We start from the raw sequence: 19,948 nt of genomic DNA, 5'->3' as shown, positions 1-19,948 counted from the left end.
GGAGAAGTTGGATGAGAAGATTGTGGAGCTGCCTAAGATTCAATTAGAAGATCAGCTGGCCGATATTCTAACCAAAGCAGTTTCAAGTTGAGTGTTCTCAAAGTTTTTGGGCAAGTTGGGCATGTGGGATATCTTGCACCAACTTGAGGGGGAGTGTTGCAATATTAGATTGTTTCTAATATTGAAAGAGCTTTCTTTCCTAAACTATTCTTTCTTTTCCTATAGCTTTGCTACATTTGTTTCCTAAACTATTCTTTCTTTTCCTATAGCTTTCCTACAGTTGTTTCCTTTCTTGTAGCTTTATGCATTTGGCACACAATTGTATATGTACATGTATAATATTATGTGAATACAGTGAAAATGGAAAATATTCCTCTGAATTTCTATTTTTTCAAGTGATTTAGAAGAACTTTCAATGACCAAAATTTTTTTTGTAGGGAAGCAAAATTAGATAGTACATTTAGAAGTGGCCATTCTTAGCTAGTATTCCTATAGACAATTCAAATTTGTCTTAAAAACCTAAGCAACTATCATGATAAATTTATTTGTCGTTGGCACCCCAATGCAGACATCTCACTTGATCCTTATTCATTTATGATATAAGAAAACATGACCAAAAATAAAGAAACCAACCATCTATGAAAAGGATAGATAAAAAATTCATTAAAGCTTGAACTACCAATAAATATAAATAAACAACCAATCAAAAATGTGAGGTGTTGAGCTAGTGAACATGCAAGATCTTTTACCATGGAAATCACACCCCCGTAGTATGGATATGTAGAAATGATAAACCTTTCATATTCATTGTGTCTGAAAGGCCTTACAAGAATCTATAAATTAAGAATAAAATCGAATAGTTTAGTCCAAGCCACACTTTAGCTTCCTAAATGAAAGCACAAGAAAGGCACATAGTTTTTGACATTGTCAAGGCCTATCATATTTCAGATTGATATAATCAGCCTTTTCATGATTTTAGGTACGTGGAAACAAGGTTTAATGGAAGACAGCTAAAAATCTGGATTTTAGGGATGGTGGGAAGATGACTACTAAATGAACATATAGAATTTTAGAATACAAAAAAATTACCTAAAAAATTTTAAAATCTTAAAGTAAACTGAATGAAACTAAATTTTAGTCATCCTTGAAAAAGAAACTCCTAATCACTCAAATAGTAGTGTACTATATTCTAAAAAGAATGTTTTTACAAAAGACAACGTGTAGTTCTTTCTCATTGACACAATGTTATATTAAATATGTGGCAAACATATCCTTCAAAATATTATCTATACCATCTACCAAGAAAGACAAAATTGTCCAAGAGGTTGAGCTTAATTGGTTAAAAAATCAAGTTCTCACTGTGCAAACCCAAGTTCAAACCTCAATACGACATTACTATGAAATTCTAAGTAGAACTAAGTTGTGACTCTTGGTCTTCAATAGGTAGTTTCTAGTGTGGTTGCTTAAAAGAAACTAATAGTAGTCTCGTGGTTGTGCTTGCAAGAGCTTATTTTAGTCTCATGTGGATGCTCGTAACAACAGAATATTTTTAAACAACAAAAAAGGAAGTCAAGCTTCAATGCGCGGTTAAGTTTTCTTATCATACAGCTTAGCTGTAAAAAATTTCATTGTCAAAACAAAATCTACATACCATTTTGGCATGAACAAAGGATTGATTTTGTGTGTGTGACTATTGTTTGGAAAAAGAGGGGTAAAAATTTATTCAATCAAATCCAAGGTATAGAGAAAAGGCCAAAGGCCCAAAACAACACTACATACTCATGTCCTCTAATAGCAATTGATCAATGATCTCACAATACTCATATGGTAACTCATCCCTACCATTAACATCCCATCCACCCACATTCATTGAAGCCCACTTTGCCAGATAGTCCGCTACTCTATTCCATTTGTGAGGGATATGACGAAAGGAGACAGAGTCCAAGGACTTACAAAGACTTAGAATCTATTTGGCCATAGAGGCAAGTTGCCAACTAACATCGTCCAACCTCTAGTTATTTAGCATATCCACAACAATCTGAGAATCAGACTCACAGATGATCTTCCGCCATCCTAAAGTGCAACCATGCTCAATAGTAACCTTAATAGCCAGGGCCTCCATCAGATTATTAGAATGGTGACCCTTGTAAATGGAGAGGATAAAAACTGCATCACCACACTGTCTCAACCAATAGCACCAATACCAGCATGACTAGGGTTTCCATGAGAAGAACCATCCATATTGATCTTCAAAATCCCAATTGGGGGAGGAGACCACCTCCCATCCTGACACACCTACTGCTTAACATTGCTAGGTCTTTTTCCCAGAATGACTCTCCAGCTGTTAACTTCTAGGTTTAGATTCCTCAAAATAACATGATCCCCAGGCTCTATAATATTAGACATATCACACTTTGCATAAATTGTTTCCTGGAGCCTATTGAGAATCATCTTCCATAATTGAATGCTTCCTAATTTGGAGTCTCAAAAAATTCTACGATTCCTTTCCAGCCAATGGTTCCAGAGAATGAAAATCAAGCCAACCATCCAGGCAACCTGTAAGAAATAAGTCTTCGCTGGAGGTCTGCCTAAACTTTCCTAGAAATCAATAAGAGAAGTGGCATGAATACACCCATGACACCAAGCCTCCCACCATCTATGCCATATCTCTCTCGAGAAAGGGTAGAGAGAAAACAAATGAGATGCACACTCCTCATTGTGCATACAAAGAAAGAAAACCGAAGGTCCTTGAAAGCCTCATTTGCGAAGATTCTCCAAAGTGAGGCATTTCTTTTGAGCCAACAACCATAAGAAAAAATTACATTTGGGCCAAGAAAAGTGGCTCCAAACCTTCTTCCACTAGTGCACTTCAGCCATACCATGCAAGTTCCTGTCAAGTGTAGCACATCCTTGAGCTGCTATGAAATTACCCTTTGGACTAAGAATCCAAGCCAAGCTGTCCCTGCTGTTAAGTGAGTTGCAAAACCTAGTCTCCAAAACTTTAGAAAGAAGGGCACGATCCTCAATAGAGCCACCAACCGACCACTCCTGAGAATCCTTCTAGCAAGTCACCTCAACCTGACCCAGGTGTTTGACGGTCTTAAAATGCTCCACCTTAAGCCAACTAGCATTAGTAAAAGTATGGGAAAGGGGTAGAAGCTGGGGAAAACTAGAAATAATGGGAGGATGGCCATCCCAAGAATCCTACCAAAAAAGAGTATCTAAAATTTTTTTGCAAATCCAAAAGAGACCCTCCTTAACAAGATGGGCTTCCTTCTTAAGAGCATCCCAAATACACGAACCTTTATCCAACAAAGGAAATCATGGCACCTCTGAGCAATCCGCACCAAGAAAGCACTTATGGGAAAGGATCTTGGCCTAGTCTTGATCTTGATTGTTACACCATTGTCAGTACAACTTTGCAGCCAAGGACGTGACAACAAGAGCCATCGAGCGAAGCCCAAGGCCACTAGCATGTTTTGGTCTACACATCGAGTCTCACTTGACTAGGCTCCACTTTGAGGAAAAAAAGCTACCAGACCAAAGGAATTGCCGAGATAAAGCATCAAAGTCCTTCAAAAAATTAGAGGGTGGGACTTGAACACAACACCTATAAATGGGGAGAGACTACGCTACATTCTTTAGCAAAACCACTCTCCCAGCAGAAGATAACCATATATAAGTCCAATGACTAACCTTACTCTTGAATTTATCCAAAATGCCCTACCAGTAATCCATCCACTGAGAACCCACGGAAAAAGGGACCCCGAGATACATCAAGGGAAGGGAACCAATTTGGAATCTAAGAATTCCAGTAATCCTATTCTGAATAAGCTGAGCAGTATTAAAGAAATAAATGAAAGATTTATCCTCATTAATTTTCTGACCCGAGGCTTGCAAATAGGTATCCAAACCTTTTCTGATGTTCACTTCCTCATTGATTCTAGCCATGCCCATCATTCTGGTATCATCCACAAACTGAAGATGAGAATACGAAGGACAGTCATTATTCTAGCTCCAACCTTGGATAAGTCCATGCCGCACTTGAGTTTTCAAAAATCTACCAAGACCCTCCACCATGATAATGAATAAGTAGGGAGATAGAGGGTCCCCTTGTTGAAGTCCCCGAGAGGCACCAAACAGCTCTGAAGGTTCTCCGTTAATAAGAACTAAGAAGGAGGATGAGGTCACATAGCTAAGAACCCAATCCACCCATTCCTCAGCAAACTTGAAAGTCAAAAGAATTTTTTGTAAGAACTCCCATCTCACCGGATCATAAGCTTTGGCCATCTCCAGTTTAATAAACATAGCTTTCTCCTTAGAAATAGCCATAGAGTGTAAAACCTCCATTGCTATCACAACCCCATCCAAAATTTGTCTTCCGTCAACAAATCCACCTTGTTCAGCAGAGATCAAAGAACCAAGGAATGGCTTGAGCCTCTCGGCAATCAATTTGGCGATAATCTTATAAACAACATTACATAATGCTATAGGCTTGAATTGGTCCAACCGATTTTCCCCTTCTTTCTTAGGTATAAGAGCCAAGAAGGTAGAATTCAGAGACTTTAGCATCTGTTTATTTCTATGTGACTCCTAGACCACCTCTAGGAGATCATACTTTATTATCTCTCAAAATTCTTGAAAAAACTCAATCGAAAAACCATCTGGACTAGGGGCCTTATCTTTCTTCATATTGAACATAAATTTCTCCAATTTAGAAAGTAGGATAGGACTTAAGAGGGTGCCATTCATCTCAGTAGAGACAAGGTGAGGGATACAATCCAAAATGTCCTGCTCAGGCCCCACAGAAAGATCCTCCCTAGAGAAGAGAGCGGAGAAGTAATTGACTACTTCCCTAGAAATATCTTCACAAGAAAATATTTGTGCTCCATCCATTAAGACAAGAAAGGAGAGAGAATTCCTATGCCTGTGTGCCTTAACCAAGTTGTGAAAGAAAGAAGTGTTCTTATCCCCCTCCTGAAGCCAGTCGATACGAGATTTCTGCTTCCAAAAAATCTCCTTTCGAAACTCCCATTCTTCCAGATCCTTAAGAGTAGCGGACTCAGCTTTACTCAGCTCAGAGTTCAACCCATGGTCACGAATCTCGTGAGTAATATCATCCAGCTTGTTTTGAGCATCAGTCTTCTGAACATGTAGCAACCCGAAGCACTATTTGTTCCATCTCTTAAGCTTGTACTTCACATGTTGAAGCCTCTTACTCAAAGTGTACATGGCCGTACCATGAGTAGGCATCCCCTCATACCACAAATTCACCATAAGATCAGGTAAAGACAAATCTCTGAGCCACATCAGCTAAAATTTGAAAGAGGGATTCTTGGTCACTCAGTATGAAGTGATGGAAAGCTTAATGGGCCAATGATTTGAGCCCCTCCACTCAAGAATTTCAGAATTGGTGATCCACCTATTGTCCAACCAGTAGCATGAAACCAAACATCTATCAAGTCTTTCCGAGATAGCCTCACCACTACATCTTTGATTATTCCACGTAAAGATACCATTGGTTTGCTTCACATTAATGAGATTCAATGAGCCAATCATATCTCTAAGTAAATTAGAAGATGGGTCCAGCCTAGCTAGCCCACCCCGCTTCTCCTCTAGACTAGTAACTGCATTAAAATCTCCAGCAATAATCCATGGGAAAAAGGGATCTAGGGACCAGATGAAACTAATATGAGCCCATAACTGGGATTTACCTATAAAATCAGTAGGAGCATAAATATTGGATAGGAGGCACCTTTCTCTAGTCACAAAGCTAGTAGCAACCAAAGAAATGGAGGACCAACTGGAAATCCACCATAAGGGGGAGACTTTCCTTGGGTTCCAGAAGCAAGCCACCCCACTTGAAAAGTTCAAGGTACCCACCCCCTGCCAAGAGCCCTGGGGCCAGATACAAGTAGCACAATTAGCCAAACCATCCAATGAAAGTTTCGTTTCTTGAATAAAGACCAAATCAGGAGACTAAGACTCAATTAATCTATGAACAGCCTTTTGTGAGGGATGCTATTCAACCCCCTTACATTCCATGAAATCACAATCATTTATGGGGGTGAGAGAAATGAGAATAAATGGGTTTCACCGACCCAAACTCAACTAAATTTTCACCCATAATCTTCACCTTCTCTTGACCAGACATTCTATCACTCTTTGTTGGTTTATCTAAAGGCCCCCTTTTTGAAGGATTTCTACTGTATGCCTAAAGCAAGAGGGGCCTTATTACTCTTTGCAGAATTAGAGGTTCCTTTAGGCATAAGGGGTTCAGAGTTGTCAAGACTGGGCCCTTCGAACGTTGTGACCCACAAATATCTCCAATATCCTGAACAAGAGGAGGCAAATCAATATCCAGCTGCCTGGCTTGTAGATCCCCTATAACTAGAACCTGATCCTCACTTTGCATATCCCCAACTAGAATCTCGTGTTGACCTTTGGCCTCAAGAGAAATCTCAACTGGAACACCTTACTCTTGGACCATGTCTCTAAGAACATCAAACTTGTTAAAGGTGTCGTCAGTCCACCTATCCATCTAGGTTCTCTTCTTACCTTTACCTCTGTTACAAGATTTAACCTGAGTAAATCCCTCACTATCAACAGGTCCATTAGATAATTTAGCCTTCCCCTTGTCCACTCTAGGGGGTTTGGGAGCATCCAAGTTGGGGTTCTTATTCCCGGAACATTTGCGAAATAAATGTCCATACTAATGGCAGATTCTGCACCTAAATGATAAGGTTTCATAATCCAGCTGCTGAATCCAAGAAACTGTGCCCATACAAATCTCCATAGAGTTTGGCAACGGATTATTTAAATCAACTTCTACACAAATACGAGCGAAAGAGATTACCTTGCGATCTTGAGTCTGTGTAGCTGGTCCCACAAGTCTTCCTAGAAGCATCGAGATTGAGTGAAGAATATCTTCCCTCCAAAATTCCAAAGGAAGTCTTGGCAAGCGAACCCACACCAGAACTCGAGAAGGGATTTCCTTAGCAAAGTTAAAGCCTGCATGCCAAGGCTTAGTAAAAAGTCCCACCTGATTAAAAAAATAAGGGCCCCTTTCAAAAGCCTTATTCCTGTCTGACATGCTTGAGAAGATAACCACAAAATAATTGTTAGCTGCTACTAGAATCTCCATATCTCCTTCTGGGTTCCACACTCGACGGGCCCAAGAATCTAACACAGGCAGTGAAAGGCGGAGGCCCAAAAACTTGCAAATAAGAGCATGATTGCTCCAGTACTCGACATCCTCTGAAACCTGTTCAAGTTGGATAACCAAAATTGGTCGGACCTCGGCTTTTTGCAAACATCTATTAATTTTCTATACTCGTATCTTCCCATTTGAAGAAGATTCTCCTTCTCCCGATTGGAGTTTACCATCCAAACCCTTACTACTGGCATGCACTATCGAAATCGGATCACCCATCTCCAAATCTCCACCAGGAAGCATGGAGGAGGCGAATCCAAGTTCCCCCATTCACCTGGGGCCCGGACAAAGCAAATTAAAGAAGGGAAGAAGGGCAGAAGCCCCTCAACCACACCCCCCGCAGACCCTACCACGTACACAGCAGTGGCAAAGGATGAGACACCGACGCCCACCCACGGTCGATGGAGGTACAAGCCGCCAGAAACAGCAACGTCCACGCAATCCACAGCAAGCACCCGCCTTCAAAATGTCACAGCAGCTCGCAGCAGGTAGAAGAAACCAGTCACGGGGCGCGCTAGGGCACGCAGGCCCTAGCCGCAGTCTGCAGATCGCACGCCATTCTCCACTCTCTTTATTCAACATAGACTAAGAATTTCATCAGTGTGCGTGACTATTACCAGAGAGAAAATATTGACAAAATGTTTCCTTTCTGTTCGCTTGCCATTTCCAAGCTCCTGCAAGAAGCTCCATAAGATTTTGAGAGCAGAAATCTACCAAATCTTAAGTTCTTTTAGAGTTTCTCAGAAACTCAACGATGGGATTTATTTGATTTAGAATTTTATTTGACTTCATTTTATCTCAAGGGCCTGCCTTTTCCTCACTTAACATAATGCAGGAGAGGGACATTTCATCCCCATCCCCAAGTCCTCCGAACATCTCTAAATGGGGGATGTGCCAATACTTCTGATGGCAAATTCACGAAAAACACTTGATAAGTTGATATGATATTATAAAACATGAGAAGTGACAACAAACAAATGTTTGAAGTTTACTGTGTGTAACAAGCAAACTAGCATATTGTACACTTAAATTACAAGTTGATATTTTCTTTTTGAGTATGTTTACAGGTAATGGTAGTTATGTCCATGTTGCTTCATGGTTGTCCACGAGAGACAATATGCAAGATACAATACTAGACAATACTATGCAATCCGGTCTTTTACAAATGCGATAAGAGGGCAGGATTCCTGGAGGTGGCACGAGTTGGGGAAAGATAAGAGAGGAGAACATTCCTACAATTTCCAATACACATATTAATCTGATAATGCCATACCTGCTTGCTAAGCGAAAGACTTGTGTAACCAAGCCTTTGGTACTCAATTTTAAACTGGAAAACGCCATACACATCAGGAACTTGGAATGAAGTAGAATATAAACCCTGCAACAATAAAGATCACAACATATCAAAAGGTTTCTCCAAAAAAATGGGAAATAATTGAACTTAATTTTCCTAGAGCGAGAAACAATATATTTACTGCAAGGAAATTTCTTGCTATGGCAATAATTTTCCATCTATAATAATGTGACATTTTATCTATTTATTCCAAACCTTGTTGTTGTGAGACAGGGTCCTCAGAACATAGGGACCCATCATGTAAAACTGAACTTGAACATCATCTGCAATATAAGGCCTCCAATCCTTGCCAGTCCACTCATAGATTTCCACAGAGTATTCCTGTCAATAGAAGACATTCTATATTTTTACTATACCAAAAGTGGTGATAGATCAAGCATCACTCTATAATATCAAAATGCTTTAAATGGTTTGCAATTTGGCCAGATCAACAAACATGTATCCAAAGAAATTATTTTACAAACTAGGTGATCAGTGATTCGATACATGGCAGGTTCAACATTCTCCACAATTTTATGGTGCTTGACATTCACAGCCTGCAGTTGAAATACAAACTTTAATTCACAGCAGAAGTAACAGTTTACAATTAAATGTGGCAAAGAGGAATCCATTGATATATCATAGAGCAACGAAATAGTGAACATTAATGTATTGGTGTTAATCCTCTCAGGTAGCATTACATCATTTCAAATGTGTTGCTCTAAAAGCCCACCTTAAGATGTCCCCTTTCATGGAAGTCCCACTTGCACAATTCAGATACAAACTGCTCATTACCACTCTTTGCATACCTGCAAACATAAAATTTCAACGATCAACTTTTAATTGAAAGGCTAAAGAGAAATTTTTCAACTATTTGCTAAAACTTTTAAGTTTTTAACATAACAAGGACCACACTCCTCTTCAAAAATGATGGCGCTTCCGCTACTGTGATATATGCAGACAGATATGGAAATAGTAGAATACTCTATTCAAATTAATCAGGCAACTTTATATTACTTTTCGCTTACGTGAATGTTTAAATAATATTGACAGTTATCATACTAAAATTTAGCAAATCAGAATCTTGACATGTCATACAATGACATGTATTGTTTAAAGGCAAAAGAACAAAAGCACACATTCAAATCATTGACAGACATGCTTCTATTTCTAGTGAATAAAAGCTTTAAAATCAGTCATAATACTTATGACTTTGGCCCACATCCATGCTTGTCAGACTCGGAATCCTAACTAAAGTAAGTTCACAAAAGATAGTCGCCAGACTACCAAGCATGTCTTTCAACACTGATTTCACAACCAATAGTTACCTTTTTTATTTGTATCTTAAGATACATCAACATAACATACTGATTTAGCACTGTATTTGATGATGTGGAACTCAAAATCTATGTCACAAGGTTGGACTTCTAATTTAGCAACAATAAAACTCAGATAAAGTTAGACAAGGAGAAAAAACGACATAAAATTTGCCTTAGAAGAATTTCATGATTTAATTTAATTATATAAATATAAAAATTAAATTACTATAAATTATAAATAAAATCATATCTATAAAAAATTATATAATACGTTATATGTAATATAATATACTTAATTTAGAAGTAGGACAAAAATTGATTTACTGACGGATTTTTCGCTCTGCTAGGGTTTTCTTGCTTCATGCGAACTTTTAGTTTTTTGCGTACGGCCCTTCGCTTGCATGCCCCTTCTGTCGGCACTTGTCATACCGCATTTATTGCGGCAGCTTTAGATTAGGATTTAATGGCTCCGGCCAGTGGTGAACCAGATGTTTCTGGTGCTCATACTGCTGCTTCGGACTGCCATGGCGCCGCCATCGAACAAACGCCCACGCAAGTTTGTCCCGAAGGTTTTCCATGAGGTAATCCTGATATTATCCTTCCTTTGCAAGAATTTGATGCTGCATGTGATTGGTTAGAGCAACATACCTTGATAGGGTATTTTGTTGGTAGGACTCCTCCTGAAGCTATGCTCAGAGAATGGGTCAACAAATGCTGGACTCTTCATTGATGTTGTGCAAAACCTTACCAAAGGTTTCTTTTTATTTTGCTTTGCTAGCCCATTGCAAGCAGACGCGGTCTTTACCAATGGCCCTTTGTCTGTGCGTTCCTCTCTGCTTGTTTTTCAGAAATGGTCCTGAGACTTCACTATCTCGGATGATAAAAAGCTTAGGGTTCCTGTTTGGGTCGAATTCCCAGGTCTACCCTTGCCCTGTTGGCCTGAGAAATTTTTTAATGCTCGCCCTCACCGACGTGTTTGCATTGAAGTTGATCTTTCCAAAGATCTCAAGGATTCTGTGGAAATCCAGATTGGCACTCAAACCTTCTCACAGAAGGTACTTTACTTGAACCTGCCTAACACCTGTTATAGGTGCTAATTTGCGGAACACAAGATCAGGGATTGCCCTTTGGCTACGCCTAGGGTCAAACCCCAGCCTAAAGCGACGCCTATCAAACAGGCCAAAGGAAAAAAAGAAGAATGGGTTACTGTTGGGTGCAAGGGCAAGCCTACCTTGAATCCCTTGGCCCCTAAGCCATCCTATGCAGCAGTTACCGCGATTCCTCCTACTTCCACAGAAGTATCAATGCCTACTAGCGTGGAGCCGCCAGCGGCTTCCATTGCACTTGTTCTAGGAGTTTCGCAGGTTTCAAACCCTGCTGGTTCGCAGGGGATCAAGGTGGCCGCTAGGGCCTCGCCCTTGGCTGGGGCTCGTACTCCTCTTGTCGTTTCTTCCATAGTACCACCAGCAACAAGGCGTTCTCGCAGTCCTCCTAGCTGTGCGGAGATATCAGGGGTAAAATGACAGGCTGTCAGTCCAAAGGATTTCCCATCTGACTTCCACCCGGTTTCTACCTTTTTGCAGAATAGCTACTCCTCCTTAGAGGACGAGGATGATATGGAAGAGTTCTCATGAACTTCATTTCATGGAATGTTTGAGGTCTTACAGACCTCCCCAGAAAGTTCTATGTCCGGGATACCCGTCACAGACCTGAGAATTTAAATTTTCTTTGCATGCAAGAAGTTAAGATTTCTTTTTTCATGCTTTCTGCTGCATGTCGCGTCATTTGGCAGGATAGCGTTATGTTTTCTTCATAGCATGAAGCTGGCCGAGGTGGTGTAGTTACTCTCCTATCACCTCGCCTTCATTCTGCTATTATCTCACACGGTTCTAACCCCACACACCGTATTATTTGGCTTTTGCTCTCCATTAACAATCATTCTTTTGGAGTCATTAATGTTTATGCCTCGAATGATGCTGTGGAAAGGGCACAAATGTGGGTTTGGCTTGCTGACAACTTGCCACCAGGAACTTGGGTCCTGTGTGGGGACTTCAATATGGTTGAAGTGGCCTCTGACAAAGATGGCATTCTGCCTTTCCATTGGATAGCTGGGGAAAGAGAAGCTTGGTTTTACATGCAACATAAATTGGGCCTTTTTGATCCCAATACAAACCGCCGCTATGGTTGTGGGGCTTGGCACACTTGGTCCAATTTTTGAGCCGGTCCTGACCGCATATTGAAACGTCTTGATCGTGCTATGATCTCGGCACAATCTTTTCTCTCCTTTTCTGAAGATCATGATTTTCCTGTCATTCCCCTGACAGATGTGACGCTGTCAGACCACTATCCCATTTATTTTGGCATTTCTTGGCAAACAGCTGTCTCCAAGGTGGCCAAGTCTCAATTCTTCCTCAAAATGTCTGTGTTGTTGCATGCTTCCACCATCTTCCACATCCAATGTGTTTGGAACTTGGAGCCATGCTTGCATTCCCATCGAGGTTGGATTCAATGGTGGAATGACGCCATTACCAGAACTGCTCAATTTTTGCGCATCTACGGCCGCCAGTTGGCTATGTTCAGAAAACGGTCTTATGAAGCCAACACCCTTGCCCTCAAAAAAGCCTCTGAAGCTCTCACCTTTAACCCCTTTGATGTGGAGTTAAAAATTCAGCTTGCCAAGCTTCGCCATGATAAGCAAATTGCTGATAACTATGCCGCCCGAGGAGCCCAAATCAAAGCCTGTCTCCATTGGTTGGAGGTTGGCAAGAAAGCTTCAAAGGAATTCTTCCAGGCTCTCCGAGCCCGTCATACCAATGTTGGGATTAAAAAGATAAAACAGGGAACTGATGTTCTTTCCAGTCTGCCTAACATCCTGCAAGCTTTTGTTCTTCACTATGAGAATGTCTTTGCTTCGCAGGGCAATTCGGTTGCTCAGGAGGAGGCTATTAGAAAGTGTATTGTTGTTACTCCAAACCGCCTTGTAGTTGAGCAACGCGCTTTCTGTGAGAAACTTCTTTCTCTCTGAGACCTTAAAGAGGCAGTTTACTCCATGGTGGATGACAAATCCCCTGGGTGTGATGGATTTTCCTGTGAATTCTACAAACGTCTTTGGGAGCAAATTGGTCCTGATCTGCACAAAGTCTATCTTGAAGCATATCATTCTAAAAGCCTAGGAGTGATCATAGATAAAGGCAATATTAAATTCATACTTAAAGATGGTGATCCTGAGGACATATGCAATTGGAGGCCCATCACCCTCCTGAATGTGTCTTATAAGATCATTGCCAAGGCACTCTCTCTCAAAATCTGCCATATGCTACCTTTAATTGTGCGGCCTGAACAAACTGGCTTCATCAAATCCAGATATATTCTTGACAACATCATTGCTGTCTGGGAAGGTATGGAATGGGCCCGTAAGTCCAAGTAGCAGGCTATCTTTTTAAAGATAGATTTTGCTAAAGCCTATGATCGCATTGAATGGCCTTTCATTTTGGCTATGCTTCAGGCTCTGGGTTTTGGTCCCAATTTCTTTCAGTCCGTGGAGATGCTCTTTGGTGACGCTAATGCTTGCATCATCATCAATAATTTGCAATTTGAAGCTTTTGGCTTTTTCGCTCCATCAGGCAAGGTTGTCCGCTAGCTCCAGCACTTTATGTCTTTGCTGCTAAAAGTTTTGGTTATTTACTTGCTCACTCTATGTCTTCAGGACTAGTCCGTGGCATTTTCTTGCCTAATTCTTCCTCCCAGTTAGTCAATAATCATTTTGCTAATGATTCTTTTCTTACTCTTCTTGAAGATGAAGAAAATATTAAAAATGCTTTAAATTGTCTGGACACTTTTTCTCAAGCCTCTGGCTCTGCCATTCAATGGCATAAAACGCTCTGTTACCGCCAGTCTTTCTTGCCAGTTCCACTTTGGCTCAGCCAGTTTCAATGGAAATGGGTTACTCATGGAGAAATCTTTCGCTTTCTTGGCATTCTCTTTTCTTTCCAGGCTTCCCCTATGGAACTTTGGAATGTTGTGCTTGCAAAGATTAGCAAAAAGCTTGATTATTGAATCACTAAGCTGCTTTCTCTTGCTGGTAAATTCCAAATTTGTTCTAAGATTCTAGCTGCCACCCATGTGTACTATTCTTCCTGTTGGGCTCCCTCCAAAGCTTCCTATCTCAAGCTAGAACGTTTGCTCAAAGATTTTCTTTGGGCCTCTGGTTCTGACCATCATGGTTTTCACAGAGTTGCTTGAGATTTCTGTTGTCTCCCAAGGGAATCTGGGGGTCTCGGCTTGCTTTCCACTCGGAAGCAAGGCCTTGCCCTCTGTGCTAAATGGATTATCAGAGCTATTTTTGGAGATGAAGCCTGGAAGATACTAGTAAGGAATTGCATTTCTTCCAGCTTCTCTATTAACAGAGCGGCATAGAAGGGGATTGGTTTTCAGACCCTTCTCACTATGCGTGAACCAGTGGTCATACAGGGCTCTTTTGTTATAAAGAGCATCTGGAAAGCCTGGGAAGCTGTTAAACCTTGGCTTCGTTGGGCTGGTGATGAGTTTCACAATGGGCTATCCTTAAATCAACAAAACATTTGGTGGTCTCCCTTGTTTGCCATCCGGGGCACTCCTCTTGCCAAGACTCAAGGTGCTAGTGCTCTGCGTTTCTTTAAACATGGCATCCACACTACCAAGGCTATTTTTTCAAGAGTCACCATGAATTTCAGGTCATGGGAGGATATGCAAGTTCAGTACCACCTTGTTAGTTTCGATCGCCAGACTTTTGACCTTCTGTTGTCTTCCATCCCTGTGCACTTAGTTCATAAAGTGGGGATTCAGTCTGTTCGTCCTTGGTGGCATGATTGGAAGTGGTATCCTGCCACTCCATTTACCAATTATAAGCCCAACATGGGGTATAGATGGCTTTCGCCCCACCTTCCAATGGTGGACACGCTTAATCAACAGTGGCATTTGCAATCTTCGCTTTCTCAATGGAGAAAACGTTTTGACATCATTTGGAGTGCCATTACTGAACCTAAGATTGCCCACTTTGCTTGGTGCCTTGCCTTCCAAGGTCTTCCCCTGGGGCCTCGGCTCAAGCACATTGGGGTTCCTGATACTAGATGCCCCTTCTGTGGTCAACCTGAGTCCTTTTTGCATATTTTTTGATTTTGCAAGCGTGCTCAGAATTATTGGCACTGGATTCATGATTTTTTCAAGCCTTTCAGGCCCGAACCTTTTTCATGGCATATGATCCTGCTGGGTGATTCTCCTAGAATTCTTTGAAAGTTCTCCGAGATTTGGCATACCTTCAGGATGGAAATTTTGTTTTCTCTATGGAAAGATAGGAATGCAGTTTTATTCACTCACAATTTTTTGGATGTTAACATTGCAATGTACACTAAGGCATGCATTTGTAACAATGTCATTATGCAGATACAGGTGCAAGCTAATAAAGTTGCCCTGGAAGTTGCGCACTTATAGGAATTGTTAAATCATTGGAGCAATGCTCCATGCACCATTGCCAGAGTGCCTCCGGATGCCTCGGCCGATGCCTCTTCGTTCTGCGGTCGCCGTTCCCGACACTAGTCCTTTGGCCGCCATTCACACACGCTGCGCCCCCAGAGTCCCCGCCATCGCTCTCCCAGCGGTGAGCATGGCAGTTGGAGGCATCGCTCCGCTTTCCCATCGCATGGTGGTTCTAGCTGGTCCCCGACTCCTCGGCTGGCCTTGGCAATTTCTCCTCCGCGGCCAGACAAGAAGGATGCGGAGATTGTGACTACCCCAGATCCTGTTGATGTTGCTGACGGCTGGACTGTTCCCAGTCTGCCCCACAATCCCACTGATGCGTGGAGATTTCATGATAAAGATGATCCTCCCTCTGCTGGCACTGCCTTGGCAGCTTAATTTTTTTTTTTGATGAATAGTTAATAGTTTCTGGCTGAGGCCTTGTTGCTTTTTCCGGCTTTGGCCATCTAAACTCATTCGCGAGGTGATCTTGTATCCCCCAGCCCTTTTTTGTGAATTGTAATCTTAGTAAATTTTATTAATTGAAAAAAGACTATTCATCAAAAAAATTTAAAAAAAAAATTAAATAAATTTAGAAGTAGTAAAAATATATCTAATTTTTTCTATTAACATCGATATTAAAATGCATATTTTGAATTTTATAGAATAAAGAATAACGTATAAATAAAACCTAAACTAAAGAATAAATCACAGTGGCTCAGCAGGTTTATAGGAGTTGTGCAATGTTGCAATCGTAGGTACAGAGTTTGTGGGAGTTTTGTACCACCGTGTGACTTTATGCAACCTGCAAGTCAAAGCTAAACAATTCATTTTGGCCTTTTTTCTGCCATTGCACCTTATGATCTCTGTCATGCCTTGGAAAACTCGCCTCTAGATTCAGCGAATGGTCTGCGGCCAAAACTCTTGATCTTCAACTATTTGTGCAATCCTTTTCACCTGTTTGAGAAATGGAAAAACGCGGCTATCAGTGGCACAGAAAAATGCCAAAGAAAAATATCTTTGTGCTCGGAACAAAGAAAGCTTAGAAAAAACCCTCGTATTTTCCTTAAAAGATGATGCCATAAGTGAATATCAACGAATTTGTTTTTTAATGTTTTGAAGTTCGCCGAATTTCGAACCTCATGGCCGATATTCGGTGAACCTTGTGACTCTGGCTCAAAACTTTGGTCTATAAAGAGATCTTGCCAAATAAACTGATATGAAATTTGAATCATTCAAATAATCGTGTGGGTGTTCAATGGGTACAAAGCTAGAGGCCATTACAATTGTGGGGCCCTTCCACTATCTTTAGAGAGAGTTATAGGTCAAAAATCATACTTATTGCTAAACAAATCTAAGGAACCCGAAATGAGAACCCGAGCATTATTTCTTGCCTGTGGGAACAGTGAATAAAATTCTGATACAGAGAATAAAATTAAACAAGAAATAAAATGGTATTTGACATATAATTAGAACATCAATCAACTGATATATGGAAAACAATATACTTGTTCTTGGTCAGAGTGAATAAATCTTTACAAACCTGCACAACTGAGACCAAAGAAACAGAAGATCATATCAGGACCGGAGGACTAGACAATTCAGCTTTAGGATTCAGCTTTAGGTGAAGCAGATAAAACTTTCAGCAACTGACAAAAAGCAGCACAGATGACACTGATATTCTGGATAGAAAAGTCTTGAGTCTTTTTCTAAATTGACATTAAACAGGTACGCAAAAATAAATGCTATTTGGCACATTAATTGAAAAAGCTCACCAAGCTGTTAGCAGGATTCAATGAATGAGCAATGCCTCGAAAAAGAACAGGGGCCTAAATGGAAAAACATCTTGAAATATCCCGTCATATACACTCATTAATGCAGACAGAATAAAATTAAATTTATTAAAGATATTGGACAGCGGCACCTTAAACATGAAGTGCCAGGTTATATGATAGCAAGGGTTAACCCTTAAAAAATGTAACTATTCATGCTGGCGACAAGCTGCCATTAATTAATTTATAACCTCTAAAAACCAGCCAAATACTGTAGAACCTTTGATTATGCTTATAGCATGCACAGTGGTACAATCATATTATAAGTGGATTGTTTTTTTAAGGATTTCTATGGGAGCTAAACTTTTTAGCATAAATCATAAAAAAATCATTCATTATACTTTATCAAAGGCCAGTTTTAATAAGTGAAATCTAGAGAATCTACTTACATGTATGTCTTGATCTTTCTAACTTTCTAAAATGAAAGTTTACAAAGAGGTTCAGGCATTACACGTGTTATGAACCAACGGTCATTGCAGAAAACTTGAGAAAGATACTAAAGGCAATGTTGAGGTCAGTGAGGCTGGTACAGTAAAAAAGTATTCTCACATCAGGATATAAGAAATCATCTTTCTTTTTCTTTAGGGGTAATGCCTCTCAATCTTGCTGCTAATCCCTCTGAGATGATCCTCTTGACTAAGTGTGTTGTTGATCAGCTTGAGAATACTTATGAGAAACGAGATAGATCACTTATTTGCTAATTTGACTCTTAAACTAAAATGTCTGAGCAGGGTTCCTTTGGGATGCAGAATTGACTACCCAAAAAAGGGCATAGAACCATTGATATTTGATCACATACTGAAAGACTGCTTTTTGGTGAGCATCAGGTTCATCTTTGGACCATGATGAGGATCTCCATTCTGCAGTATAGGACTTGTTGCAGAGTTCAGAGGCTTTGATGTCTCAGGATTGGATCACTGATTCTGATGGAGATGGGAAGAGAGAGAGAGAATAGTTTGCTGCTTCAGGACCTCCACTCAGAACAGGATGTTCTGGATTGCTTGGGAGGGCTTGCCTCTAGCTAAGAATAAACCCAAGCCACAGCAAAGTAAAATTGGAAGTGGAGAGATTTCAGGTAGAAGCTTGGGAACTCTTCTCTTGCAGAACAGGAAGGCCAATTATCTCTCATATATATATATAAACTCCCATGTGATTTCCACCCCCCCAGCAATAATGAGGTCAGCCCCTTTAGCCCCCTAAGCAGGGTGGGCGGGAGGCTATAGATTGGGGTGTGAGCCCTTTTATTCTATTTTTCCCCTACGGCACTAGAATATGCTAGCCCCCCTCTAGTTTGTTCTAATTGGTTGGATTGGTTTAATATTCGTAGAGATTGGCTACAGGTTGTTACAGATTTTTGAAGTCTCTTTAGTGTGCAAGGATTTCAAGGTTTCTTCTGGAGTGTTTGTAGTTCTCTAGTATTTAATTCACATTCTCATTAATCCTGGTGTGTTTATTTACTTCTTGTATTTTCTGTATGTAATATGTTTTAGCCTCATGGTGTGAGCCCCAACAGAATGCTGTTTTGGAACACCTTAATTTTCTTGACGACCACTTTCTCAATTTCATGCTAAATTTAAGAAGTTGAGCTCGAACTTAAATACTTATTGCTAATAAACTATTCTGGCCCTTTACGATGCCTCTTTACCGTGAATTGATCAAAAAGAATAATGAACAAAATCAATGCAAACTCACCTCAAGTCTTTTGTCTCCCAATTTAACATTTGAGTCGATTACATCATCACTAACAATCAACGTATGATCAGTATCTGTTTTAGAAATAGCATAGCTGGTGTGATCAATAACTAAAGCTGCTGGGTCCTGAAATTGATCAAAGCCAATATAAGATATCAGCAATTTCCCGAGTTGTTTTGTTAAGACAATTCAATAAAACATTCATTCAAGAAATTTTCTACGCTTTTCAAAAAAAATTACCAAAAAATAACTGCTAGCAAACATAACAGTGAAAATTAAAATCAAAAGCAGAAAGAATTGATGACAGAACACAGGTTAAGAGCTGAAGAAATCTTTTGCAATGGAAATAAAAAATGTCCAGGGGATGATAATAAATAATTTTAAGAAGTCAAAATAGAATAAGCTGAAATGGTACAACAGTGCGACTATTAAGTGGAGAACCTTCGTCAAGTTCCCAGAAGACACGTTATATCCTAAAATTTATTATTGATAGACTGTTTAAGTGGGTATTTTACAGCATCCTGTTCTTAATCAGTCATAGAATGTTTAATCAAGGACACTACCAAATCGAATTCCAAGTGAGCGCCATCCTACCGCTGGGATCAGGGCGATCTCATAACCAATCAAAAACATATATCCTTGATTTATTATGTTGAAAAACAGATGAAAATAAAAACTGGCATCAAGGTGAAAACTAAGTCAACATCTTTGACAACATCAGACAATTCATGTAAAAATAAGGTAAGTTATTAGTAGACGGAGACTTGTTTTCACTTCAAATTCTTGCTATTTATTCTATTTTTATTTTGAATTGGATTTTTTTTATTATTGGCTATTTTTTAATTTTTGTATTATATGACCAATAGGAAATAAGTAAAATTAATTTTTTTTAGATTTCTAAAGTTTTTTAATAATCTAAATTGGACAATTTGATTTAAAAAATAACAAGTGCCACATAGTAACTTGTATTTGCCCTAAACTATAGTTTTAATAGAATTAAACAATATAATATATTAAATAAATTTTTTAATATGTTTATATTTGATTAATTTTAACATTTTTGGAT

The 19,948-nt window shown here is 39.9% G+C and overlaps 1 pseudogene; it reads right to left on the bottom strand.

Moving 5' to 3' along the window:
- Window positions 1-588: 588 nt before the first annotated feature.
- The window catches only part of LOC149540102 (dolichyl-diphosphooligosaccharide--protein glycosyltransferase 48 kDa subunit-like), a 30,686-nt pseudogene continuing 11,326 nt past the window's right edge, over window positions 589-19,948 (bottom strand).

The sequence above is a fragment of the Cupressus sempervirens genome, chromosome 9 (assembly GCF_028749045.1).
Source record: "Cupressus sempervirens isolate cs-2001-9-10 chromosome 9, ASM2874904v1, whole genome shotgun sequence".
Classification (NCBI taxonomy): Eukaryota; Viridiplantae; Streptophyta; class Pinopsida; order Cupressales; family Cupressaceae; genus Cupressus; species Cupressus sempervirens.
This window is presented reverse-complemented; position numbering and strand designations above follow the sequence as displayed.